Source organism: Dromaius novaehollandiae, chromosome W (assembly GCF_036370855.1).
Source record: "Dromaius novaehollandiae isolate bDroNov1 chromosome W, bDroNov1.hap1, whole genome shotgun sequence".
NCBI lineage: Eukaryota > Metazoa > Chordata > Aves > Casuariiformes > Dromaiidae > Dromaius > Dromaius novaehollandiae.
In genome coordinates, this window is record NC_088130.1 from 41,405,746 (window position 1) to 41,428,252 (window position 22,507).

Consider the following 22,507-nt stretch of genomic DNA (forward strand, 5'->3'; position numbering starts at 1 on the left):
CTGAGTTGGTATTGGTGATTTGGTATTTCGCCTTCTCAGTCATTACCTTATCATGGCACTAGGAGGCAATCTGCTATTAGAGGTGTCATCCTTCAGACATCAAAGTCTTCGAATATTGTGATCTTTCGAGCATCAAATGACACTGCACCTGAGAAGGAGCTTTAGTAATTTTGTTTGTGTCAAATTCCAGCCTGAATTATTACAGTTGCCTTAGTGTCTTCCATGTAAGTTTAGAAAATGGCAGATTGGTGATTTAGAATACCTTCCTGGGACTCTGACCACTGATTTAGCCAATCATGACAATTTCTAATACACTAAATATATAAGAGAGGTTAGGTGTTGGAATATTGAGACTGCAGGTCTTCACAGGCCTGAGATACCCAAACTGCCTATGTTGTCAAGACATACATGTTTCTTGGTATGCCCAGAAGCAGACCAGCTTAGATAACCTTAAGAGGGAAGATGCATCTAGTTTTATGCATCTATGTACTGTGGACATATCTAGGGTAGAAAGGAGCTAAAAGGGGGTTGAGGTTGAAGATGATGAGTCTAGATCCAGGTACCAACAGGGCAGTTGGTTAGAACTTAGACTCTTAATGGAAGTGAACATACACGATAATACAAATGCTAATTACTCTGAAGAGAGAACATGGACGTTCTCAAACTGGGCACCAAAATGTGTTTCCTTTTAATTCTCTTTGCCTCAGTTTGCATCCTTTCTGTTGCTTCAGTGTGCATCCTTTCTATTTTCATAGGTATTTTGAAAATTAATTTATTAATTCTTTTGTGTCTTCAGCTGTTGTAATAGTGAAAGCCACAGAAAAACCTAGGAGAAAGTTAATAGCTTTGTTTTCACAACGGGGTCTAAAAAACATACTGTACATAACACTGTGGTCCTGTATTGAAAAATGAGGGGGAACACATATTTACTAGCTTAAAAGTCTGTTTGATGCACTAAATTAGCAGTCTTTCTTTCAAAAAAGTAGCATAAAGTTTACTGAAAGATCGCATCAACCTGCATATGGGTAGTAAATAAAGTTTCACAGGCAAGTTTCACAGGCTCATCATAGCTGTTGAATGCTTGATTTTGCAGCCTTATATAATTTTATCTTTCTAAAAGTTATTTTGTTGTTCAGGAGCAAATGTATATTTATGTATTTCATAATTCTATACAGAATATTATTTAGATAGTTTTGAAAGATTCTGTGCCTGTCACAGAGAGACTCTGTAGTAGACCTGGAAACATGCTTATAAAAATGTTTCCACAAGTGTTTACTAAGACAGAAAGTCGAATTTGATTTGGCTGTGTTCATGCTCCTTTTGTTTACTTTTTGTGAATATTTTAACTAATAGGTTTACTGTCAGGATTTTTTACAGAAACAGCACATTTTAAGCAAATATTACGGAAGTTTCATGGAAAATATATTTTAGTCACAAATGTAAATATTTGCAGTAGAAATCTAATTATAAGCTTTACTGTAATATGTTTTATTATATAATCATTAAATCAAGAAATATCTATATGCACGTACGGTTTTGCATTCAGTTAGGAAATAGGGTTAAACAGCAACTGTGCAGAGGGCATTGAAGATCACTGCCTTGAAGCTCAAGAATTCTAGATATTATTTTCAACAATATAATTTAAATACTTAGACCTTTCCATTCCCTTAGCTACTACCCGTTGCATAAGCTGATCTTAAAGTCTGTGTTTCAAGCATTGGGACATGTTGTGAAATTGTTAGGTAGATCAAAGGATACTAGAAAATTAGACACTGCACAATTTTCAGAGAAAACAGAGAATCTTGAACCTGGATCAAGACATATGTAACAGAGAAAAATTTCTAATAATTTGGGTTTTTCAGTCTGTTTAAATGTAATTCTTCACCTATAAATTCTCTTACAGGTTTGAAATCTTACATAGAATTTTGTCATTTTTTTAAAACATCTCACTTCACCTTTTAGAAAAGAAATAATAATCACGTTTGTGTCTCTCTAATATAAACATAAGTAACATCAGTGGTATATGGAATTAATGCTGCCTGTAAGGAAAAAGCTTCACAACTGAGTCATGGATTTGCTGCTGTGCAGTTTGAGGACGTGAGCTTTGCTCACAAGACAATGAGTTTATACTCCATATTCCATAGATTCTTATTACATGTCTTGTGTCAGCAAAATTATATTAAGCAATCTCAAAACTTGCACCACCTCATATTAATATTATTTATAAGACAAAATGGTCTTTGATATTATGCTTCTACTCATTATCAGAAATCATTATGCTCTAAAATGTTAATATTAAAGTTTATATATGATGACATTACTATTTGTTTTAATAATTTCCAATAAAAACAACCACTGTTTTAGTGACTCATTTTATTTTCTTGTATTTCCTGGCAAGTATTCCATGTCTTTTTAAGGAATACCAAAGTAAGTTGGCTACAACTGAACTCAGAGGCTGATTCTATAGGTGGTGCTTACTGAAGGCTTCCATTTAAACCAGTGATCTGGACTTGAGGGGGTACCTTTTATCAGCCTCTAAACTATGCCTTCTTCTATTGAGACACTATAAATTAACATTAATAAGACTTGAAGTATAAAGGAAACCTGCTAATCATGAAATGAAAGAAATTAGAGAAGAGAGAGAAAGGCTGGCAAAAGAAGTAGAACACAGTCAGTTCCTTCTTTAGCATGCTGTATCAACTTCAGCTCACAAAATGGCAGCTGCTTTGGCACACAACACCATCCCAGGAATGCATTACTTCTTAGAAAACTATTACGCAATAACTACGTATGTAAAATATGCTACCAGCTGTAGTTTTTATTTATTTTTATTTCAAGGAATAATTATAAGGAATAACAAGTCCAGATTGTGTTTTGGCAAAATAAAAAATACTTCAGTTTCAAATTCAGCACCAAATTTACTATTGCTGAATAGCCAAAGCTCTCAGTGAATATAATGCATAGGTATTGCCAGATCATTCCAAATTCTATAATATTTGAAATATTTCACATGCAAGAATTGTGTTAGCCTGCTCACAAAACAGGAAATCATGGAAAATGTAATTGTGCTGGTATATTTTGGGAAATACAGTAAGTGTTATTAACACCTTAATTAAATAAAAATGTGAACCTCAGAGTATAAAAGTATATTTCTTATTGCCATTGTATCAAAGATATTTTTACTAAAATTTGAATTTCAGATGTTTGTAAATTATTTGCGGCCAATTTAACATATTTGGTTTTAGTTGTCGTGATTTAGGACAGTAAGCATTTTCACTATTATATGTCTTCAGGAAACAAAACATTCAGACCCAACATCGTGGGCTGTTCTTGTTCTGCCTGTTCTATATATATGGCCAAGTCTTGAAGTTCAGATCCTAGTATGAATGTGAAATCTTTTCCTTCAGCATTTATATTTGTTTCAGTGCTCTACTTTGTCTGGTCTTCAGTTTATATTTCCACCTAAAAGGGCCAAATTCTACACTCATTTAAATCCATCTGCCCCCATTGACCTCAAGCATATTCTTACTCTGATTTACAGCTTCATTAGGATTTTGATGATGTAAATGAGAATGGAATTTGGTCCTAAATCTTCACTCTAAATTAAAGAGTATATTCACCTCTCGGTGCAGGATGTGGGAGTATGTGCCTCAAACAGAGAATACACAGCTAAAACTTGGCAGACAAGGTCTCAGCTAGAGGGTGGATTTTTTTTATGTTGAGTGCGCTTCTTCCCTTAGATAAGCAGGCACACATTCCCATGTATCTTGTAAAATCAGTAACAGTTCTACACATGCATGTACAAGTGTAGTGCTGTTTTTACAAGATACACAACAATTCTTACTCACATATCTTTCTGATGAGAGAATCAAGTCATCAGTCTAAATATATTTGGTTTTACTTAAGTTGCAGGACTGCAAAAAGAATAGATACTTACACCCTCTTGGTGCTTTCTTTGAGTACCTGTAGTACAAAAATAGGTCCTCCTGCATCAAAGGTTCAGCCCTAAAAATCTCTAATTAGGTGGGTAGTGAAGGAGAAAGTGCTCTTTAGAAGAAGTCTTTTCTTTTCTTTTTTGGTAAATTATAAATCTTAAGTTTAAGGCCTGATCCAAAGCTCACAGAAGTCAGAGGAAAAATTCCCATTAACTTCAGTGGCCTGGATCAGGTCCTGAAAAAGAAAATACCATGTATCACTTAGTATCTTCAATAAATTTAAGCCAGAAAACCTCTACTGTTTCTAAAGCACTGACCAGATATTAAACAGTAATTCTGAAGGAGTTAATATTTATATTACACAGATCCCATTATATTTAAATGCATTTTATAGCACAGAACATGTGGACTGGAGAGTATGATAAGGGAATATTTACTCTACCCTTATGCTCATTGTAGGTTGGATGTATGTGTAACTCATAGGAAAGACCCACATTACCTGAAGTCATTCTTACCCACAAAATGGGACCTATCATGAAAGAAGATATTTGGCAGAACTTGCTCCAAAAGAGTGATTTCCATATAGTCTTCTCTTCAAAAATGTAGATAGACAGAATATCTGGAGATCAGAATGACCCTGGGCAGCTGACTTTATAAGCTAAGCCAAAAGTTCATTTAGCCATTTGCATCCCAATACCAATAAATTGTAAAGAGTGTGACATAAATTATGCATCATTAATGGAGCATGGTGGTGTGACCAGTAGCAGCAGTACCAGGTTTTGGGGATGCTTGACCAGGGACACAGATTCTGCTTCAGTCAAACAGTGACACAACTCCCAGCAAGATCACTGGTGCAATATCAGGCTGCATGTCACGTGGACAGCTTCAAATACTTACGCACAAAAGGAAGAAGTTAAGAATTTCTTGCTTATGTTAAATTAAGGCTGTTTGGTTTTGAGTTTATTTTAAAGTGTGTTCAAGCTTGATTACTTTTAGTAATAGGTGAAGTACTGCAGAGTCAAGGAGCAGAAGAATTTTTAAAGATCTTACATAACTCTAGTGATAATTTAAAGCATATTAATTGGCAGGTGCCTCTCACAAATGAGGAGGTGACTTTCTGAAAATATATCTGCCCCTTGAGTATAGCATGGCTTTTTGTAGCTTTTATCAAGGGTAGAATTCAACACTTGTAAAAAAGAAGAAGGTAGCACTCAGAAAGAAATAATCAGGAGGAAACTTTCCTCTCCAAAATGAAGTGAAGCAGTGAATAGACCAGATCAAGAAGGGAACATGATCAAAACTAGGAGATTTTCAAAGTCTGCACAAGTGTTCGGTGTCCCATTCCCCCCCCCCCCCCCCCCCCCGCACACACACGCACAATAAATCTGCCAGTAATTGCAAGCGTTTGGGACCCATTATCATTTCAATGTGATCACTCCATGAGTAGGGATTATTCACCCAAGTAAAGTTTACAGGATCTGGTCAGTGTGTATTGTATGACTGTTCTCCCAGCAAGACCATGGGTGGGCAGTGCCAAGCCCCATTGCCTGTGGGCTTAAAAAGACAGTTCTTGGAAAGTTCAAAAGAAATCAAGTGTTTAATAATAGTGCTGTCAGTAACTGGTTTATATTCAGTTTCTCTTTTTTGCTTGAGACAGCTACCCTTAACAGCCAACAAAAAGGAACAGTTGGATCATGCTACATACACATAGCTGAGAAGGAAGAAGAATCTGATGCTGTATACCTCACCTTGCGGGTGACAGACAGGACATTTTACTATAAATGTTTATGCATTAATACGCAGAAACCTGTCTTAGTAGGGTTTTTCTAGATATCTTAATTCTGCTGATGCAAAGTGAGAGTGAAATTACAGGTGCCAGTTTGCAATGTAGAATGCTGATAAACAACTTACCATTTTGCAGTGGCTGGTCACATCTGGAGCCTTTTGGGATGCAAAAGTACTGGAGGATTATTGCAAAACTTAAAGATACTTATGTTACCATAACTTTTGTTTTTAACCTAAATTAGTACATTTAATTTTTTTTCTTTTGGAGGATCTTACTGGCTGTATTATACTTACTTAGCTAACCAGCTAATTCATCAGCAAAGCAAAAAGAGATTGAGACCTATAGCTTTTGTCAGAAAACTTTTCTAGTTTGACCTTAAACTGAGACAGGCTCGTATAAAACCATGGATCAGTGGATTGTGTTCCATTAATTTCAGCATATTTTAAAACTCTGTAATCCACAGTCCTCGAATCTGACCTATTACTCTGACTAAGTTAACATGCAGTGTTCAATACCACTACACAATGTGTTGAAAAGAATTGTATAATAAATTTATGAATTTATCTTTTTCCTCCTTTCAGATATCATAATACTTTTGTAACACAGCAAAATCAAAAGAGAAACACATAGAGACAGATAAACAGATCCACAGCACACACATGACCACTGTGAGGGCTGTGGCAGTAAGAGTGCCTCCCTCTTCCATTTTGTTATTTTTATTGTTCTTCCTGTATGGACCACACTGACACAGCATTCAATTTGATTTATGTATCGCTGCAGTGTTTTACCATTATCAAAGCCCCCAGTTACCTTCTATTGAAAATCTCTGCTGAAATTTGAGAGACTGTTATGAATTAATAATTATTTGTAATATTATTTGTCATTCTATTTGTTAATATGTGTATGGGAGCACAAAAGGGTTTGAGAAAGGTTTGATTCTTTGTGATTCTAGTACACCATAGTATTTTGAAATCCTTGCAAAATTTCCATCAGGTCACTGTAGTAATAATTATGCATGTATGCAGTTAATGTTCCCTGACTGCTTCTGATCCTCTATGTCTGTTCCCTTTCTGTGCTCTCCTGTTGAGATCATACAGTCTGAATATAACACACTGCAGACTGGTCAGAACTCAAAGCCCTACCAAATTTATAAACCCTGCTTATAGAAGAAATATTCCAATCTATACAAAATAAAAGCCTAAATGTTAATGCACACACATTTCTTCTAACATTTAGTGTATATTTGTTGTGTTAGAAATATCTGAAATCGCTTTGATGTATTTTCCATGATTATCCACAATTCATTTCCTGTTATGTAAGGTATTTCTCAGGAGAGTTTATACTCAAGAATAGGTTGCACTGGGAACTATAACTAAGATCTTGGCCCAGTCTGGGTTTTTTAGCTCACTGAGCATTACTGGTGTGTGGAGCACTGTGTTTTTCCCATACTGTTTAGTGTATTTATATAAAATATTCACTCTGAAACTGAGAATGCTCCAAATTTATCCTCTTGCGGCACACATGATCTTTCATGAGAATCCAGTGTTTTAAAAACAGTTTTTTTATTTCAGAGAAGATAGTGTCAAAGTTGGGTCTGGCTTTCTTCCCCCTTCTTTTTGAAGGTCAGTGATCATTTAGGACAGTTTTCTGTCATGCATTTCAAATGCTAAGGCCCTGTTAGTTGCAGGATATGGGCCACAGTTTATCAATGAATCTCACATTGTTCTTCAGCCCCTTTCTGCTAATGTGGTGCAGAGAAGCAGAGTTTCATTGAAGTTCCTGCTTGATAATGGTAAACATTTATAATGGTGTGACTAATAATCTTTAGTTCTGTGACAATGCAACACACACTACATCTACCACAATAGGAGGTATTTGGTTGCATATTAATCATTGTGGGAAAAGAGATCTGCCAAGTTCTTCACTTTTACCATATATGCTGGCTACTGGTATCACCTTTGGTAGCTTACTTCAGAAGAACAGTGTGGGGCACATAATATTAAGGTTGAACACACATCTTAAAGCTCCTCAGGCTTACCACCTCCCCTATCTAAGCAGGTGATCATCTTTCTTCCACTTTTGTGCATTTATTTTATTATCTCATATCTGAACTTCATTTCTAAGTGTCCTTGACTTTCAGTGTTTTTCTCTTACTGCGCTCTTATAGCTGCTGCATTCAGTCTGTTCTGCTCCTAGCTTCATCTTATTCTTCTCTTCCAGCACAAGATAGCTTTGCACAGAGAGTGAGTGTGTGTGTGTGTGTGTGTCTATGTCTATGCATGTATAAAGAAGTATCGGCATACACAAGATTTTTCAATTGTTTCCCACACCTAAATCTGCCCTTTTTGCCTTTCTTGACATTTTCTATGCAAAAATATCATGAGATAAATTTTTCAGTTACATGGCTCAGTGTAGAAATATGTATTGCCTTGAAAATTTTGCCAGTAAAATATTTTAAGAGATATTTAAACATTTAAATCTGTCAAATATATTCAGATTTTACTAACTGAGCCAGCTAATAATATACAGATTCCCTTTGTTATTCTTACCCTACCTATCTGCAGACAACAGGGCCCCAGCTACCCTCCTCCTTTTAGTGCTTTCCTTTTTTCCATCCCTGCATTCCAGCACCCAAAAGGGATCAGAGAAACTTTTGCATACAGTTAAAACAAAAAGCCTGTACTTGGTATAAGCACATGGTATATTCATGCAAACCAAACGAAAATAAAAAGTAGCTCTCTTGCTGTATCTTCAGAAAAATCAGGCACTCATTTTGTTATGCACTGTTAGCTAATGTAACACACATACAGACTCTACACAGATTCCTTAACTGCATCATGTAATGTTATGTTAGATTTTACTTCACCAAGGAATATTTCTTGAGTCTGACCCTGACTCTGATGGCAAGAATCCAGAGGACTTTTAACAAAGCACTGGCTCAACAGTGTCCACAGAGCCACCCTTTCAGAGAGGCACTGACACTCAGCACACGATCCTGCACTGTCAGCAGGGAGAGCATAAGAATTACAAGGATTTACTGCTCTCCTAATACTGCTGATTCATTGACAAAAACGGAATTAAATTGTACAATATTAGTACTATTCATAGCCCTTCCAGCCCTGTTGCAGACTGTAATATTTCTAAAGACATTTCCATTGGTGACAGAAACTGAGGATCATCTATGAAACTCTGACCAGCACTAGATCAGAGATCATTGCTAATTTTTTACCTACAACTTTGCTCTTGTCTGTAGGTTGGGATTTTGTAAATTAGCTAAAAATATGGCACTTGGATAACTTGATGAGGAATATGACATTAGGATTTATAGATAGATTTAAGAAAAAAATAAAAATTAAAGGTTGCTGTTCAACTGAGCAACATTTTTATGGATTGATCTGGTGCAGGAACAACTGCGTCCTAATGGATGATTTCTCTATTACTATTCACTTGAGCAGCTCCAGGACTGGATGCCTATCTGCTACACTTGACCCTCAAGTCTTCCCTGACAGTCAGTTGCAATATTTCTACTGCATTGGTAAATGATATAATGAATATGGTTAAAAGGAGAGGGATACAAGGGTTAATGAGCTGTTGGCATTTCTCCTCTGCTTTTTGGTCTGCTAAGTGCACAAAAAAACCTCATGCCAGATTCAGCACATTTGGGAGTCCTTATCAGAAAGAATCTAAACTTGGGCACTGAAGGTTTATGGTGAAATGGGCATCCCCCTAAAAAGATGTGGTTTGAGAGAATTCACTGATACTGAGACAATTTCTGTCAGGAAAAAAAGCTATGTCGCTTTTAAGCTTCAACCCCAGGAGGGGAGTCTAGAACCTGTTGTAAGCACAGGAACTCCTCACAGGGACCAAAGCATGGGGAGAGAGGCACCCCAGGAGGGAACCAGGTTGCTAACAGGGAAGACACCTTGAGATTGCAATTTATAAAACTAGGGGATTCTTGAGTTTTGAACTGTGTTCACAAAACCATTCTTGCTTCTTGTCTGATGATCAGCAGAACAGACAGTAAACTGCAGAAACCATCCGGGGAGTAAGGATTCTTACCTCTGGGGTAAATGCCTTGATCACTAGTTTGTGGGGTCATATTCCCTTTTGTAGATAATTTTTCTGGAATCTGGTATGTGTTTCTGCATACCAATAGCTTCAGATGCTAAGGGGAGCCTATCTTCCAATAAGCCGAGTCCCTTCTGTCACCTGTGGTATATAGAAAGAACACAGCTAGAATGGTGTTTTTGTAAGGGTCTGATCCTGTGGAATATATTCTGAGAATATTTACCAGGGAACCTAAATGGAAATACACCTAGTTCCCATACTGCAACTTAAGGCAAGAGATGTCAAAGTGAGCTGTGTGGTGCTTGACAAAATGTTGAGTCAAAAAGGAACCTACCTCCGAGTTCATAGCTGGCAGCAGCTGAAAGGGGATATTTTAGATGACAGTATTCTGCTTAGCACTTCAGTTGCAACCATGACCTTCTTTAGGTACCTACATGTTTTACTGGATCTAGCCCATACAGTGTACATAATATTTTTAAGAATTAAAATGTATAATTAGTATTTATATTGTAAATATAAATTTACATAAATACAAATTTAAATTATAAAGCTCAGGCAGGATCAAGGTTTGATTTTGCTAAACTCTTCCAGACAAGTGGATTGAAAGTCTCTGATTCATAAAGGTTGTCATCTAAATAGACAAGGCATTAGTAGAAATATACCAGATAAAGCTGGGTTAAAAAAAACACAAGAAAAGTGCAGCAAAAGCCCACAGCATTTGTCAACACTGGAAGTTTGACAGTCAATCTCATATGGCATGAAGAAGGGGACAAGGAAAGGAGGCTCTGCTTGGCCTCACAGAGCACTAACTGTTATTACCATCACTATCAAAGTTAGAGGAAATTGCATCCATTTTACTGTTGAAACGTACAAAATGTACAAAGCTTTCCTAGCATCAATAAACATTTAAATATATTAGAAAACAGAGGACATGAGCTTGCTGTTGTTCTTCAGTCTCAACTTGTATTGCTTTCAGTGGCCATTTAACCTCAGTAAAGAAAGAAGGATCCAGGCCCAATGTTTTTAATTACAAGTGACATTTCTAAGCCTACTGTGGTCTGCACCTAATCCAAAAAAGTGACTTCATTTTGGACTCTGGTAGTATGGATGCTCTGTGTAAAAGGCAGACTGCAAACTAGTTTCCATCCTGCCTTAATAATAGGTTCACAATCCAAAAAGGAACTTTGAACACTTTATTTTAATATTCAGACTTAAGGCTTTCCTTCGTAAAAGGGTTTATAACCCAGCAATAAAAGACTGTCTTTGAAAGTTGACTTAAAAGGTCTTAGGAAAGCAGTGGATTTTTAGATTTAAGGTTTCAGTATTTAAAAAAGATTAACAGTTGGACAGAGATAAACAAATTGGTAGGTTGCATGACCAAAGCTATTCTGACTAGGTGATGGATTCAACCTCCTTTACAGCAATCAAAATGTGCAGGATGCTCCAACGAAGAAACACTGTTTCTGTAGTGCTTCCTGCAAAGCAAAACTGGGGATGATGCTGCTGGGAAAAGGTTTCCACACAGGAGCACGGCCTGAACCAAGTTCATCTGCAATGGCAGACCTGGCTGTTATCAATGAGAGCAAAGGCAAGCAGAATGAATGAGAAAAGAAATGGCATGCGAGAAACTTAAAGAACTGAAATGGACACTAAGATGTGCTTTCTATGTGGCAGATTGCCAGGGGCAATGTTTTTCTTTTGGGTGGATAAGGGCTTGCCTTCTGCTGAGGTGTAACCAAGCCCCACTGAGACTCCTGTAAGCTTTCAAGGAATTGGCAGATGCCAGGGGAATCCACATGGAAAAAAAACAGTTTTTATCCAAATTAGATGTAAATGTTCTGATGGGTGAGCTATTTTCCATTTCCTTTGAGAAGTTTGTAGACCCAGAATTTTCACTGTTAAAGAGTTCTCCCTGTATTTCAACTATCTGTTTCTTTTATTGATTTCATCTTAGTTTGTCTCGTGCCACTTTCGCCACATTCATCCATTCTGTATATATCCCAAGGCTCCACCCTTCCTCAGGAAGCTCCTACTGGAGTCAGCCACAGTATCCCTGAATTGACTGGTTAAGACTCTGCCATTTGTATCCTGACAGCGTCTCCAGGACTGGTACTTTGCCAACCCCCGCGGTTATCTTTTAGCCAAGCTATTTATGTTTTACATATGTATGTGTATATATATGCACATACACACACACATATATATAAAAAATTCTGTCACATCAGCATCTGGACATTTTGGTTTGCTCTTCTCTAAAATTACCTCTGTTTGTCAATAATTTTTCTTACAATGATGCCTTCAGTACCAAGTGTGAGGTCACAGCAGAATATTTTGTATAATAGTGTAGTCTCTTTTCCTTGACACAGAGGAAAAGACTAGTCTTTAATTTGGGTTTTTTAAAGATACATGTCTCCTTTATTTTAGCTGGTAGCTAATTATCTTTATAGGGGCTCTTACCTCTTTCCCAGCAAGGCAGGGGTGTTTTGCTTTCGTTATCCTCTGTCCCTCCACATTTTTTGAACAGGAATAAGCCACAAACATCTTTTTCAGATGCCAGCTGTCTCTGGGTCTCATAATGTCTCAAAATGTGTACAATGCTGCATCATGGGCTTCCAGGAAAGTGGCACATGACTCCCGCCTGGACACCAAGCTCCCCTCCCCTGTAGTAGAGAGGTCGCGCTTGCCCTGTCTTGGGGATGCCTGATTACATCGGCAGGCTAAAGCCAGTTCCAGCCTTCCTGCCTAATCAAGTATGAGCTGTGGCAGTGCAGCTGGTCTGAGACAGCCAGGCTCAGCAGAAGCCCACAGAGGGCCTCACAGCTCTGTCTTCTCTGGCAGGGCCAAAGGTGGTGTCCTCTTAACACTGAGGACTGGATGCTGAATCAGAGGCAGATGCGAGTCTCTGTTGCCTTTTGTCATTGTCCTTTGTTATAACGTTTGAGCTTCTCATTCCACATGACAGTGTTCTCCTCACAGCCAATCTGAATTAATTTTTCAAGTAAGATTTCATGAGGCAGTATCAAATGCTTTCCTGAAATCCAAATATATTACATCTACTGCTTTCCCATCATCTGCTAATTTTGTAATTCCATCAAAAATGCAATCAAGTTTGTCTGGCAAGGTTTATTCTTTATAAATCCCATGATTCAATTTACCTACCAGTGAAGGATGAAGGACTGAGTCAACCTTTGCAAGCTTAATCAAACTCATCCAAACCTCTGTGTTCAATAGATTGAACTGGAAGTTTTGCAAGATGAGGCTTGCTCTCAGCATTTGCCTCAGTTTGTGGTTTCTAATGGGATGGAAATACTGGAAGAAAAGGCTTTGGCACTGCATTTTAGTACTTCTGCACTGCTTAGAAATAGGGAGAAGCACAAAAGTGTTTCTTTTAAAGTACACTAACTGCTTCAGATTGTAAAAAAAAGGTTTTGGAAGATGAAAAAAAATTGTTAGGTAACAGTTTAGGTCAAACTTTATTCTTAACTAATTGTTTCCATTTCCCTTGCTGAACTTGCCAGAAAAAAGAGAAAAAACTAATTGACCGTTTGGGTAGATTTCTGGCTCCTGAAATTATGCTAGCACATCTGAAATCTTCTAGAGTCCCAGCCTGACAGACAGTTGACCGACATACGGTCATACAATTTCTGCCATTTAAGATTATCTTCATCACTCTTAAGTTAGCACAACATCTGATGAGCTTTGAGACCTCGCTCAGTCTACTTATCCCCAGTTCAGGAAAAAAAATCTCAAATCTTCCTTTCTAAAGATTTATAATTTTTATTTTCTTAGGCAATTGCTGTCCCTTATCAGAAACCTCATCCTTTCATTTGCTTTCCATCTTTGTCTGCATTTTGTGTTTTTATATGCCTGTTTGCTTTTATCTGTTTGAATTTGAAACAGCTCTCTTCAGTGTTTTAATGTGTGTATTTCTCAGAGAAGGAAATTCTTAGGACTTGTAGGGAACTTGGGCACGAAACCTGCTATACATGAAAGATTATTTCTACAGTCAAGACACCCAGAAAAATAAAAGTGGGGCAGAGATCGAAACTGAACTTGAAAGAGAGTGCATGCACTGGATATTACTGGATGAAATAGGAGTTACTATAGAGAAGAGCCTGGTGTGCTTCTGCATGCAGTTCAGTCAACTGATTAAAAAAAAAGGAAGGAAACAGAGAACCAGCCTGATTAACAAAAGTGTACAATATCTGTTCTTCTCTCTAATCTTTAAACACTAGCTAAATCATGGTATTGCACAAGTGCTTGGCATCTCAGTTGAACACTAAAGCTGTGAAAAGGGGTAGTCCATGTGAGTATGAGGGATCCACATGCCCTTTTTGTACTGGGTAAGTGCTTTTGAGATGCCCTTGCACAAACGAGTGCAGTGAGAACATCTGCATTCATGTTCCCTGCTGCAGCTGAACTAGCGGCTTTATTAGGGTTACGTTATATCTGTATGATTTGCACTGTAATCCGGTTGAGGCTTGTATACATGCTGGCCAAGCTTATTTCCCTTCTCTGGATCTATTTGGTGAAGAAACAAGAGAGGACATTTTATAATTAGAGACAAAGTTCACTCAAGTCTGGAGCAGGTTTAGATGGCAAATACTCCTAAAGGCTGTGGACAGGCACCTTCTGCCACCTGCCCTGTGCCAGCTGAGGAGCTTTCCATGCCCAGCTTGCCCTCAGCTCTTTCTCTACATCCTCTTCTGAGGTTACCAGCTTGTAAGAGAGGGCGCGTGAGCAGTTGCTGTGAGTGCTCCCTCACCCGTTTCAGCCAACATGAGCCATGTTCTGTACACAGCTAGCTTAACTAGCAGGTCTCTCAAAAGTGAAGTTATTTTGACTAAAATGGCTTAAGCAGCACATGCTTAAGCAGATCACTTGGCAGACCCGAAAGTATAACCCTTCGAGGGGTGACAGCAGCAGGGAGCCATGCTAAGGCTGCAACATCTCCAGCTGGCGAAATTGCAATTGGAAGAGGACATGCCCACAGCCTAACTTGCTTGCTTCTTTCAAAATGTGTTTGATCAGCCTGGTTCATGCCTGCTTTTTTCTCGCTAGTTTCTGGGTAATGAAGAGATGGTCTCTTATTTGCAATTAAGTAATTCTTCAATGCTTTGGAGAGCCATTATATCTGTATTCAGATTATATAGGCAGTTCTTCTTTGGAAAAACTTATAAGTAATTGTATAATCATTTCTATGGTGACAAAGAGTGAGAACATAACTTCAAGACTTTTAGAATAATAATGTGCCTAAGGAAGTGCATATTTTAAAATGTATTGCTTGTGTATCAAAAGGTCCTAGGCAACTTCTGGCAGTCAGGAGAGACATTCTACCATAAACCTCTTCACAGCAGGCAGCTACTCTGTCTGAAAATTAATTTCAAGAAACATGACTGACCACTGAGCAATTTCAGCAGTAGTTTTTGCTGAACCTTTTGTGGTAAACAATGTTGTTAGCTGAGCACAGAGTGACTGGACTTCAAAATTAGCAGTTAGGCCTACAGGCAAGTACAGAAATATGGCACTGCCCATAGTATGCTAGAGCATCTTTTGTTATGAGGCAAACTCACCACTGAATTCTCACATCAAGTCCAGCACCTGGAAAAAGAAAAACAAGCAACCTATATTTGCTATAGCCACTTACATTTATCTGCTTCCATGAACTGTTTCTGAAAAATTAACTCCTAAAATGTTTCAAATAAAAGGTGGTAAAAAATGGGCTTAAAGACCTGTATCAAAATAGATGAATGGTTTGTAAACAGTAAAGAAATGCTAACGAGTCTGAATGTAAGACTTCCTTGGGAAATGTAGTTGTCTGAATTCAGATTGAAATTGCAAGACAAGAGGGAAGATATATTCAGGGAAAGATGCATCAGATTATTCTTTAAAAAGGGAAACACTGCAGTGTTCTTTGAGTATTACACATGATACTATACAGAATGACTTTTTTCACAAATCTTAAGATAAAAGATGATATCAAGAAATATTTAAACAGCTTCAGAAGATTTAGGCAGTGACTCGTATGAAGTATGTTGACTATTCTTATGCTTTTTGCTTTGACTCAGTCATTTTTAGCTCGAGTTTCTACATATTTGGCTTCTAATGTACATTTAAACAATGAATAGAGAACATACTTTAAACTGTAATGTGCTTTTCATTATGTAAGACATTTTCTATGTTTCAGATAGCTTGGACAGTGCCACTAAACTTGTCAGATTCCCCTTCTGCTTCTCATAAACTAACACAATGCTGTTGAGTTAGGCTTCATACTCCTGCAGAGAAATATCCAAACCCTTCCAAAAGACTGTTTACATTGACATCAGAGAGGATGGAAAACAAATTACGACATTTGTATTTGTGTTAGGAGCCAGATACTGCCAGAACCCCTGAAATCAGTGGCAACACTCCCATTGGACGCTAGCATTTATAAATCCATTATTTATTTTTAAGAAGACCTAATTTGGGAACCTTGAAATAGTTTATTAGCCCCCCACTGTTCTAACTTCCATCTGTCCAAGTACTTCTTGAATGAGAAGGAGATTGTTGGGTAATAGCTGTTGGAGATATATATATGTGGCAGATTAACTGGAAGGGGTTAAGAGAAAGATTTTCTTCACAGTTTCACTCATTTCCTTCCAAAATTTGAAGTTTGTTATTTTCTTACTTCTTAGTGGAAAAGACCAGGCCTACACCATGATCTTTCCTGGTTTCAATGGGAAAGTTGTTCAAGAATGGAATACATGATCAGACCTGCTAAACCTGAATGTAAAATTTATTCTTTCCTTAGACATTACAAGCACCTACAGAGGAGAAAGGAGATTCATAAGAACAGTGAAAGAGAAAAAAAAATTCTCAGTGGAAAAAATGTATTTCTTAAAATCAATTTTAAAGAATCAGTGTACAAGGATAAAGAGAAAAATAATTTAAAATGGACTCCTTTTATGATTGTGTATTTCTTTGCTGGAATTAATTTGTCATTTCCATTAACATTAATGATACATTTAATACTGAAAGCTTTTAAAAGAAGAAATATGTTTGTTGGGGTTGAATATACTGAAACAGCAGTACGAAATCCAGACAATTCTCATGAGCAGCCCCTGACTGGGGATGGAAAATGGAGTATTTGGAAAGTAAGACCAAAAGCCTAGTCTAGCTTCCACTTCAGGCAATGAGACGTCAGGGCCAAACTCTCTAAGGAATTTGTAGAAATTTGGAGAAAGCTAGTCTGTGTAAATGAAAAGTGGCTCCCTGATTCCTTAGTATTCTGGACAATTAAATATCTTTTTCTACTGAAAGTTGTTTTTCACACATTCTCATGTGACATTTTTCCATTCTAAGGTGGTAATGCTTCAGGTTTACGAGAAATTTCAATATGCTGAACAGAGAATGGCTAAAATCTGAGGGATGTTCTAGAGTCTTGTCAAGAATAGATAAAATAATCTAAGGTTTTAGAACCATCAATGAGTGTCTCACCAGTCTGGCACAACCTTCTTGAACTGAGCGTGCTGGAAAAGACTCTGTACTAGGGCTAACTAAACATGGTCTTAGAAGAACCAGCTTTGCAGAGGAATTAAAATGGTGTCTTTGAGAAATGATTCAGGATAGGATAGACATGCCAGCCTCAGGATTGCTACAAGGTTTTAGTACTGGGCAAGGAGAGTAATAAGAAACTTTTGGCATTTCAACTTTATTAAAAAAGGGTACAAAGGAACCACCTCTGGATATTGTAAAACTCACAAATAAATTCTTTACAGCTGCACAAGGAAAGATAACAATGAGAGCCTGATATTTCATTCCTAGCACAGTAAAAAATCCTATTATAGCCAATGCAGTTATGGGTGCACCAGCTGTATTCTGGGAACTCTATATAATTTCTGTCTGTTTCTGAACCAAAACCCTTGAGGCCAGCCTGTGAGATTAAAAAGTCCTCCTCTTTCACATACATGCCCTTCCACATCTCTGTTCATTTACCAAAGTCTGGAATTAGGTAAGTTGTCATAATTAGACATGATGCCCATCCAGGCCAGGAAGGAGCGTCTCAAGAGCTGTCTTCCTACCCTGCAGCCTTGTATATTAGCAACAGTCATATAAAAAGTGCACCTCCTTCATCCTTTCTAAAATCTATACTTTGGGATGCTCTAGACAGACATTTATTGTGCTATCTGAGGATCAGAGCAATGTAAACTCTGGAGGGAGCAGTGTCCAGCTCTCTTTAGTTGGAAGGATGGTTAATTTTTTGAGGGCAGAGGAAAATTTAAAAAAGGAAATGGAAGAACTACAATATTTTTTCTTTCCAAGCCCACTTTTGAATCACCAGTGGAAAAAGGCTACCACAGGTCAGGTAAGCATCATGAAGCTGAGCTATATATTTCAACCTTCTTATCAAAACCAGTAAAAAATATATTTTAAATAACACTATTGCCCTGAAATTACAGGCTTCTTACCAAGATATACTATGGAACTGAGATACTACCACACCAGCCAGACTATCCGCAGTAAAATATGTGGAGACCTCAACAGGAGAGAAACAGATGGGAGGAGTCACTGTTTCTAGCACAGCCCCAAGGCATCCCTGTTCTCTTGTTCAGGACTCCTTTGGTTACTATCTCGGCTTTCCAGCTATTCAGAGAACAGCTTGATTTTCCTCGCAGACCTGCAGTACTGCCCTAAATTGGACAGCAAGACTCCTTGGAGAAAGCAAGTAGCTTCAGTCATGAGAACTGCTCTGCCTGACTAAACAGATCTTGCAGTGGGCACAACAAGAGGTCAGAATAGCTCATTCAGTTCAACTCCCTAAATAATACCACCAGGCTTAGATGGAGAGCCATAAATTGGTGGCCTAGCGCACTCAAGAAGCCAACCCAGAAGTAATCAGCAAAGCTTTCTATTCAAATATAACAACAGTATCTAGAAATGGAGAAACAGGAAGCTTTTTAGAGCTTTCAGTCTAGTCCAGTCCCATGTCTCCCAACAGGCTTTCCGAGTTCCTTTGATTGGAAAGGGTTTCTTTGTGCTGCAAAGTCCAACAAGGGTTAATTTATATTTGTCTTGGACCTAGCAGTCCCTGGAGACTCTGCTTTGGGATTGTCCTCTCTCATTCATCACACTGGATTTCCAGCAGTTGGCTTAAGTGAGAAAGAAAATGAATAAACATCCTTTAATCTAAAAAAACTGCAATGTGTTAAACTTTGGCGATTAACTTCAATTTCTTGCTTGACTTGTTTGAAAGTGAAGCCAGTAGTGGAACTAAGGGTGAAGAGCAGCAGAGGGTGTATTATCCAGACATCTTCCTAGATACTTCATTAAATGATGGAAGTTAATGGCATCTTTAAGGACATTCACACTGTATAGACAGAATAGGTGTGGATCTATACTATATTACAGACACCGTGCTACTATTTATTTCTGTTAAAGTTCAATCATTTGCACCTAATCATTTTCAATGAATGCTTAATATTTTTCCTCTTTTAGAAGGAGAAATGATTATTTCCATATCTCCCCCTGGTGTGGTAATGGCAAAACATTTCATAAGGAAAGCCTGCAGATTCATATAATATTAGTTTCTTAGTTAAATAAATAATTGCAGATACATCAATGAATTGGATTTTTCTATCTTGAATATTCATACATTAGTGTTCTCACTGAAGTCAATAAACAGGATTTTGAAAAATGGGCCTTCCTCTTGCTTTGTGTTTCATCCTGGACTTCCACAAAGGCAATTTCAGGATAGGGGCCTAAGAGGAAAAAATGATGAAGCAGAAATGCAGAGAAGAAAGAGGAGAGAAAGGAGATGGAGAGTTTGTTCTTTCCATTAATATTAAACTGTCCATTTCCCAGCTGCATGCTCATGAAAAGGAGACTTCTTGGTGATTACCTAGTAATTCAAACCTTACAAACCTACCTCAGAACACACAAAGACAAGGTAAAAAAAGGATTTTTTTATTGCAGTTTCAGGAAATCTGATCCACAGCAGAGCTTGAAGAATTCACTAAGCTTTTGAACACATATGCAGACTGGTATCAATTTCTTTTTTTATTTCTTCCTTACCAGATGAACAATGTATATGAACAATATAGTGTGTGTGTATGTGTGTGTGTGTGTGTGTGTGTGTGTGTGTGTAAACATGAGTAACTTTTATAAATGGAAATGCCAAAGAATACAAGTAATAATCTGGTTTCTATACAAGGCTCTGTCTCACAAAACAATCTGCTGCACAAAAACAAAACAAACCTCTAAAACTATATTCATGTGGTAACACTACAGAGTATGCTTGCCTTTTACCTGTTTACCTAGTCAAAATCCTAGTCTAGAAATCAAGAAATATTCAATTAAAGATGAACCTACATAGGGTATTATCTTCGCAGTCTCTCTGTACTGTTGTCATAGAAGACATTTAGACATTTACAGTCAAAGGGTTCCCCTCCCAAGGTAGTGTATTCTCAATGCTGTGACACTGCCTCTGCCCCGTTACAACCCTGCTTTACTGTTCTTTAGTTATAGAGAACAGAGAATGAAGGGTTGCAATTTGGTTTTCCTGATGTAATTGTGTTTGTAGCGTGCGGTTGTAACAGGGACTGAATTTGCTATAGAACTCTGTTCTTCATATCTCCCAGCTACCCATGAAAATCAGAAGAATAGCGACAATGTAAGTTCTGCAGTGCGTATTACCTGAACTGAGAAAAAAAAGATTCCATATACTTTTGGTTCAGTGAAAGCCTCTGTGAGCAGTAGGCAATATATTCTTACTTTTTTTTGTCATGATTCCATATACTGTCAAGCATTTTAATCAATTTTACTTGTTATTTTGCTGGATTTTTTGGTATGCTTTGTCGATTATATTCCACAGTACTTTTGCTTATTTGTATATCTGATCTGTATGTGATCTGTTGGAAGTTTAAGAGAAACAGAACATATACAAGTACAAATCTCTTCAAGTGTTTTATTAATCAGTACATTTCTGAATGAATAACATTGTGGTTTTCTTTTTAACTCTTAGCATTGCTATTGGCCAGTTGTTAAACAATCAGTCGGATCTGGTACAGCTTCGATTTGGTATGTGCTAGTGTTTTTAATCATGATCACCCCTTCCCTGGGCCCCAGGTCCAAAACAGGGTGAAATTTCAGCCAGTTTTCGATGTATCTATTCTTGACTGAACAAGAAAACCTCAAATAGTTTGTAAAAGTAGAAAAAGCAGATGCTGAAATGTTGGTGTTAAAAGCAAATGAAACAAACGCTCAGATATCAGAGTTCACTTGCATACTTTATACTTCCCAAAAAGAAGAGGCAGCCCAAAGATGACGGGTTTTTTTTCTATGATTTCTCAGATCCAGAGAAGCTAGCTCCTTTGAATATTAAGCCCATAAGACAGACTGAAATGATCTCTATCTTCCACAGGTTATACACATCAGAGAAGACAGAAAAGTTCCACAAAGCTACTGTTATGTTTGAATATGTTGATATAGCATGGCTGATGTGGTACACCACTGGGATGATATTTAATTCACCAATATGTGCTAAGTAAATATGTGGAGAGATAGAACCATTTTATTCATCTTTTATATTAAGTATGAACATCTAATGGTAAAGAGCTACCCAGGGAATAGAACATCACATGCATTTGTTTTATAAAACTGTGTAAAGGTTTGCCAAAGCTGTCACAGTATGATAGCTTTGGCCATTTATTTCCCCAGATCTTCACTTTGAGTGCTACAGCTTGCTTTAGAGTCTTTTTTTAATGAACGGAGTTTAATAAATGTAAAAATCTTGAGAGTTCTGAAGAGGTTATTTTTCCTAGTCATGATTAATCACTGGCTAAAGTCAAACTCTTCCCTCTGATGCACCTATGCAACCCTAGGCCTACAGCCCACGATGTGAAATGCCATCAGTACAGTCTCAAAAAATTGCATTTTGACTAATCCTAAAAAACAAAAGAAATGAATGGCTACTGTGTCGAATAAGCCTGTTGAAGTCAACAGCAGTCTGCATGTGTCAAATCAGCTCAGGAACTATCATCTACTCCATACTGGCTTCATCCTTTTTCTGTAACATACTGCGGAGTGTCGTGACCCTGAAAACAAAAACAATGGAGGCTGTTTTGATTCTGCTAATGTCATTTCCATTTTTTTTTTTCCAGCATAGCCTAGTGGAAGCTAGGGCACTGTAGCAGTAATGTCTTACCCACAGATCCTTGCACCCACATCATGCAAAGACAGATCTGCCCATGTGGAGCTTTGTGGAGGATTGGAGTCCCAGTTAGCCTCACACCCACCCAATGAAGGCCATGTAGCCCCAGTTTTCAAGCTGTTTTTTTTCTAGTTTTTGGCACATACAGTGCATAGAGGCACATTCCTCATGTGACACATCATTGGACTATCAGTGATGACTACAAGCTCTCTTTCAAATGATTAATAACTAAGACTTACTATTTTTTCACAGACTGAGTTGTCTGGTAATACATAATTTCAGTCAGATATCTTAAAACACCCAAACTGGTTTTAGCCACATTACCTAAAGTAACAAGGGCAGTCACACATGGTGTGTGTGTTTACGTGCATGTCAGTCATAATTTTAACCCACTGGCACTATCAACCAAATTTGACAAAAAGGTAGCAATGTCAATTATATCACTGAAAATGTATGGCTGGGGAAAAGAGGGAGAGCGCAACTGAGCTTCTCTACAATGTGAGTTCAGCCCTCGCTGACACCAGAGAGTGC

At 37.7% G+C, this 22,507-nt stretch overlaps 1 long non-coding RNA gene across 2 annotated transcripts in view; it reads left to right on the plus strand.

The window, feature by feature from the left end:
* Positions 1–21,570, plus strand: part of LOC135324286 (uncharacterized) — a 37,223-nt gene extending 15,653 nt beyond the window's left edge. The window contains exons 3-4 of one of the 2 annotated variants that reach the window (XR_010385653.1): positions 20,789–20,844; positions 21,188–21,570. This is a non-coding gene — a long non-coding RNA (uncharacterized LOC135324286). Of the gene's footprint in view, positions 1–18,227; positions 20,769–20,788; positions 20,845–21,187 lie in introns of those variants that run through there. The other variant, XR_010385652.1, reaches the window with a different exon arrangement.
* Positions 21,571–22,507: the final 937 nt, after the last annotated feature.